General features: G+C 52.7%; 1 long non-coding RNA gene across 1 annotated transcript; it reads right to left on the bottom strand.

Moving 5' to 3' along the window:
• Positions 1 to 460: 460 nt before the first annotated feature.
• On the bottom strand, positions 461 to 6,682 carry LOC117438499 (uncharacterized). The gene is made up of 3 exons (XR_004550820.1): positions 6,583 to 6,682; positions 1,608 to 1,707; positions 461 to 522 (listed from the first exon to the last, which is right to left on the bottom strand). It is a non-coding gene; the product is annotated as an uncharacterized lncRNA (long non-coding RNA).
• Between the last annotated feature and the right edge of the window lie 13 nt (positions 6,683 to 6,695).

The raw sequence follows: 6,695 nt of genomic DNA, 5'->3' as shown, positions 1-6,695 counted from the left end.
AGGGAGCCTCAGGAACTCCTCTGTTGAGCAGGAGCACCTGCAGCAGCAGCAAGAAAGCAACATGGAAATACATGAAGAATCCTCTTTACTTACTGAAGGCTCACTTCTTTTCTACTTTAGCAATTAACATCTGTAAAAGGCAGAAGATGCTGAGCGCTGCTGCCAAATACAACAGGACAAGTTCTGCCTCAGGGCTTTTTCATGCAAAGCAGGGATAACTTCACACAAACAGAGCCACTCTGGCCTTATTCCCCTGACACAGAGCACTCCACTTGACCTGCAGTGGCAAGGACCTGCTCAGCACCACCAACTTGATTCAGACCCATCCCACACCTCCACCAGGCTCACTGCTGCCCACGAGCCATCCGGATCCACCCCATGCCCTGCGACCCGTCCTGCTCACCCCGTAGCTGTGGCTTGAGCCAACAAACACCTTCCCGATGCTCACCTGGTCACAGTTGAGTTCCACCTGGGGCCCGACGCCTTCCCCGCTGATGCACAGGGGCAGCCTGGTCTCACAGCCTGTGGAGGGAAATCTCTGTGAGCGCAATTCCTTCTGCTACCCGGCACTTTCCAGGTTGTCTCAGTGCTGCTGCCGGTCCCTGGCCTGCATGGAACCACCTCCAGATGCTCCAGGAGAAGATACGGGACCCATCTCGTCCCTCAGGAGATCAGCCTTGGGGCTGGTTTCTCATTTCTAACCAACCCCCTGGGATGGTGTCTCAGAGAACCACAGAATGGTTTGTGCATTGGAAAGGACCTCAAGATCATCCACTTCCAGCCCCTTGCCATGGACAGCGACACCTTCCACTAGACCAGGCTGCTCCAAGTCCCATCCAGCCTGAACTTGAACATTGCCAGGGACGGAGCAACTTCCTTGGGCAGCCTGTTCCAGTGCCTCACCACTCTCACAGCAAACAATTCCTTCTGGATATCTAAACTAAATCTCCCCTGTTTAAGCTCAAACCCATCACCCCTTGTCTCATCCCTCCAGCCCTGGAAAACCAGCCCTCTCACTGAGCAGATCATATAAGTCAGACATATACTGCTAACGTACACATCCCCTTGGTGCAAAGGCAACCGACACCTCAAGGCTTACAGCCAAACTCCAGGGTGGCTTCTTTCCCTTAGATTTGCTAGAGATGACAGAGCACAAGATCTTCAGTCTGAAAGCTGCTCTCAGCCACTGAAGCCTGAATCCTGGCTCAAATTTTGGATGAGATCTCACTGCCATCCCATTCTACTCTGCACACAAGGCGAGCAGCACCAGGAGGAGGAGAGAGCCACGCAACCAAGACTCATCTTGGAGGTAAATGGTCTACAGGCTCCTGGTGCTCCTTCATTAAAGCTGTGTGTGTTGCAAATGCTGGCAAACCCGTGCCAGGAAAGCTTATTCCTTCACTGCTTTGTCTCTTCTGGGGTCAGGAAGCCAGAGCCAGGCATCCTGAGCCCTGGCCTCGGACAGGAGACCACCTGGGAACCGCAGGGACAGCAGCATGTGCCAGCACTGTCCTCTTGAGCCCTCCAGAGCTACACGATATCCCAGTGGGCTGGAAGAGTGTTTGTACCTCCTCGGTGGGAACAGGAGCAGGAGGAAGGAGCTGTACCTGAGATGTCACAGTAGGCTGCCTCTTGGTAGACTCTGGCTTCTTTGGGCTTAAAGATCACCTTGATTTCAAGTGAAGAATTTGGCAAGATATCTCCCTCCTGAAACAGAAGTGACAGCAAAGCATTTATCTTCAAACAGCACATTCTTGTTGCCACTACAGCCCTGTAAGCCTTTATTTAGAGCATCAGCAAAGAGCAAGGAGCAAGCAACACTTGTCAACAGAATTTAGAGGAGAGCTTGGAAGCAGCTGCAGAAACACCTTCCAAAGTCCCTCACCTTTACTGGCACCCGGACGGGGCTTTTGTTACCCTCAGAAGAGACTGAGCTCTGGCTCAGGGATTTAAGTCTGGGCCACGCTACCAGTTTCTGCAACTGTCTGCTGCTTCCTCAGGGTCTTCTCTCTCTGCTGCTCTCCCACAGGATCCTGGCACTGGTGCTCAGGCCCAGGAAGCCTTGTCACACATTTCAGCAGGCACCCCTGGTTTCTATCTGCTCTCACTTCCTCCAACTGCTTTAAGCAAAGGCACCTCGTACAGCCCTTCAGCCCCTAGCATTACAAATACACTTGACGTAAGTAGCTACACCTCTGGCAACCGTAATAACGCTCTACAGGAATTCAATATTGAGTTGACGGAAGCAGATAAAAAGAACAGAGTCATTTTTCTATCAGCACAGCCAGGCTCTGATTCCACTCTGCTCTTGGCTATTCTCAGGAATTTGTCCAGAAGAGCCTTGAACTGACTGGAGCCTCCAGCACTCCTGCAGCATCAATATTTACTAGCTACGGTTCTGCCACTGACACAGCACTGACAGCTTAGAGGACAGCCCCACAAAAATTAAAGAGCTACAACATGGGAAGTTATTGGCCTGCAGCTGCAAGTAGTTCCCTGATGCACAACCTGCTCTGAGTCAGGAGAACACGGGCAAGGACAGGCAGAGAAGAACCCTTTCAAACACCAACCGCCAGTAACTGCAAAAGTCTGAAAGAGTAAAGTCACTTGGATTCTTCTCAAAACCTGCACAAAGTCCCCATGTGGGACAGGAGACACTGCCCATGACACAAAGCCCTTGCTGCCCCAGCCTCCTCCCATTCCTGAATCCCCATTCCTCTAGCCAGGGCAGCTGGAGCTGGCTCAGGGCCTCAAGGCATCTGTCTGACTCTGCAGTTGATCCCGGCCCCAGATAACCCAAACTCAACATCACAACGCTGAGCTGCCACTGCACCAAAAAGTACAGCTTCAGCAAGAACCTGGAGAACACTGCAAAGGTGCATCTCAAACACTGAGGAGTGCAAAGGAGAGCCCGGCAGGGTTACTGCGAGTGCCCAAGGCCCTGGGGGCATGATTTGCTCCATACCGAGACCACACTGACTGCTGGCATCATTCTGTACACACTCTTTAACTAGTGCAGGAGGGAGCTTAGAGCTTTGGGCACGTGCCATTGCTTCCTTTACAAGCTAATCAGAGGAGGGTGCAGCACACACACCCCCTTGCCAGGGATGATGCCTTGCTGGCCACCAAGCACCAGGAAGCCATCCAGTGAGGCACCACGATCATCACAAGGGACACATCTCCATACATCCAAGGTGCTGCTGGGTCCCAAGGCACAGCCAGATTAGACTTCTCTAAGGCACCTGAGGAACAAGCTTATGGGCTAGCACTAAAGCCTCTCCTTTTCTAGGGATCAGCACAGCTCTCAGGAACAATCCTGATACAGCACCCCCACTGGAGCCTTGCATTCATAGCCTCCATCCCAAGAGAACTGACCCAGCACTTAGCAGACTCAGGTCTCCTGAGCTCCTGACAGGAAATCACCATCCAGCAGGATTCAGTGTATTGGCATGGAAACTTTTGGCAGTCTCTCCACAGAGACATTCCCTGGATCAGCAGGGAAGCTGTAAGCCAGAGTGTTTACCTCTGATGATGGAAGGCCAGGAGACATCATCAGTTACACTTTATCCTACTATTCCATGGCCAAACCACATTCTTGAAAGACAGACCTATACTGGGAAACCCTTCAGCACTTCTCCCTTCATTACTGCTCTAGGGCAGACCACAAAAGCAGAACACTATTTCTCTCGGGAAATTACAATAGGCTGTTGAAGAGGTTCTTCACATGCCTGCTACTCCCCAGCAAAAAGAACTGCTGGATAAAAGGATGTGCTTCATCCCCCACCCTTGCACACTGGTGACACATGCGGATGAGCCTCGGGACACCTCAGGAGCCAGCACTCTGCCCACGAGAGCAGGTTCTCTAGAGGATGGCAGCTGAGGCAGAGTATAGAGAACTACCACGGATGCTACCCAGGACAGCAATAAAGCTCTGCAGTGCTCTCAACAGGACACTGCAACACTCCTGGCTTCACGGCAGGCTCAGGCTGTGACGGCAGGTGCCCTAAAACACAGACGGTGGCTGCCTGGTGACACAGCACAAACCCCTCAGCTCTCGGACCCTGGCTTTGCTGCACCAGAAAGCAATGGCACCCAGGAGGGGATGGCACACCACGACTCACAGCTACACAAGTGATCCCTGGGCGAGAGCCAACGCTAATTACACACAGATCCTATTGCTCCTTCCTCAGCCCCTAAATGGTGACAATCTGTGAGACCCCCCCCCAGGCTGCCTGAAGAAGAAGCTGGCCTTCAAAAGCTGCCCACCACCAGCTGGGGCTGCCCAAGCCACTTGCTTTGCTTTGCAGAGGTGGAAGGTGAGCCACGGAAACCAAGCCAGTGCTCACAGCAAACAATACCCAAAGACAGAGCTGGCAGAGGCAGCACCGTCATGACATCCAGAGCACATCCTCTTAGTTCAGGGCACTCAGGAGACAGGCAGTGCCAAAGCCAACATCTGCCTCTATCCACAAATGACTCAACTCTCAGCCCCCACTGGAAATGGGGCCTCTGCCAAAACCTGAAGGGCTCTGCAGGATCCTCTCGTTTGGATGGGGACCAGCTTGGCTCCCAGCTCAGGTGGACATTTGCAGGAACAAACAACACCGCTACCTGCTGGCCCAGCCTCTGGATCAACAACAGCAGCACTTCCATATCCTGCACAACAGCTCCTTCCCCACGGGCCTGGAAGCTGCTCCAAATGTTCCCCCTCACATGGCAAGTCCCAAAGCACTGCCTCCTCTGTCCTGGTCTGATCTGCAGCCAGGACTTAACCCTAGACATGCTGAAGTGACCTGAGGCAGCTTCTGCAGACAGCAACACCTGAAATACAGGCAGCTGATGCTCCACTTAGCAAAGCTGCAGCACAAGCCCTGCAAAGCCATCCTGCCCACAAAGCACTTCCAACACCACTGTCCCTCCACCAGCTTCCTAACCTCTGCAAGCAATCACTTCCTCCCGTCACTTGTCACCAGGGGTTGATGATTTCTAGAGGGTGCTCCCACAAACCACAGGCAATTGGTGCCAACAAGAGAGCAGCTGCTTCTGGCCAGGACGTCCGAGGCAGCAAGGTCCTACCTCTGGGGGGGCCTCCCCAGCACATTCAAGAGCAGTGCAAGAAGGGGGTTGGTCCAAGCTCAAAGTTACAGGGCCATCAACAGACAACACGGTCTGGAAGTCAGTGGCAGGGGATCTGCACATTCTACATGTGTAAAAGAGGGGAAAGTACTGTCAGTTGGAGTAAAGACACACACATGTCAGGGGGAATGCAGACACCAGCAAGACTCTCCATGGGAAAAGGACTGTTCCATAAAGAATGGAATTCATTGAAATCAAGAGACTGATAACGCTGCACAAGACAGCAGGGGAGAGACTCCTGTAGGAGCCTGCTTTGATTCAGCCCTACAGCAAACCGTGTAACAGCAACACCGCCATTTAGGAAAGGCTTCCACACACAGCTTGGGGCCAAGCTACACTTCACGTCTCTACATCATCACATCTTGATGTGGACAGGACTCAGCCACAATTCCAGACCTCCCCTTAATGCACCTCAGGAGCTCAAGAGCAGCTTAAGCTCATTGTGGAGACACAGCAACTGGAATGAAGCAGGAGCCCTGGGGCACACTCCAGAACCAGCTCACACACCACAGGATGCTCTGAAGGCTCAGCTCAGCAGCTCCCACTCTCCCCAATATCCCTGCTGCTCTGACACAGTCTCTTGCTCACATCGTGCTGCTGCCAGCTACAGTGCTGTGAGACCGCACTTGTGCTGGCACTGGTGGCTCTCAGCCTTACATGCGCTGCAGGAGCAAGCAAGAAGAGAACAGCAGCCCCTTCCTCAAAAACAAAATCAAAACATAAACTAGTTTCACCCACTGGAAAAGAAAGAAGAGGTTGGGATTATTCCAGGCTTCACTCCAAGATGAGAAGGGATGTTGCACTGCTCAGACAGCAGCCATTCTTCAGCTCAGACCATGTGAATACCCACAAGCAACGGCTCTGGCTGATTGAAGGACATGGGGGTTTTGCTTGCATCACCAGGAAAGTGAGCAGTTTTCTCTACCTATCTGCAGTAGAACTCAAAAAGCTTGTTTAAACCTGCCAGCCTCGTGTCCAGGCTCACAGACGGCACTGGAAGGGACACTCAGATGTGGTATACATCCAGGTTTTAGGAATGGATTGCTGTCCCCCCGATTAAACTTGGGCTCAATTTGGACTCCTTTCCACAGGAGATCATTTCATTCTGCAGGTCAGGATGTGAACTAACAGTGCACCAGTGGCCTTTCTTCACCCCCATGCGCTACATGGAAATGTGTCCTTACAGAGAGTAACTGATACCTCTGAACACTGTGAGGACACTCATGAAGTGCCCTTGAGTCACAGCCCTTGCAGCAGAGCCCAGCCTGGGGTCGGCTCTTGCTGCTGCTCAGAAATGCTTTCTGCAACAAGCGCCCCCAGCCTCACCAGAAACCTGATGTCTCCTCTCTTGGCACATGGAGCAGCTGACGTGGGATCTGCCAAGGGACCTCATTCAGAGAGGAGAAGGACAAGGAGCAGGAAGGAAGGTTCTCAGCCATCACTTACCATGGGCACAATGGTGAAAATATCACTGCAGAAAGGCGTGGAGTCTCCCTGCACCTCTGTCCCCTGGCTCTGGGAGGTGCAGACGGGAAGGGAAGGGTGTTCTCTGAGAGGGG

This window comes from Melopsittacus undulatus, unplaced genomic scaffold (assembly GCF_012275295.1).
Source record: "Melopsittacus undulatus isolate bMelUnd1 unplaced genomic scaffold, bMelUnd1.mat.Z mat_scaffold_395_arrow_ctg1, whole genome shotgun sequence".
In the NCBI taxonomy this organism is placed as follows: domain Eukaryota; kingdom Metazoa; phylum Chordata; class Aves; order Psittaciformes; family Psittaculidae; genus Melopsittacus; species Melopsittacus undulatus.
The sequence above is the reverse complement of the archived record's forward strand: the minus strand, read 5'-3'. Positions and strand labels throughout refer to the sequence as shown.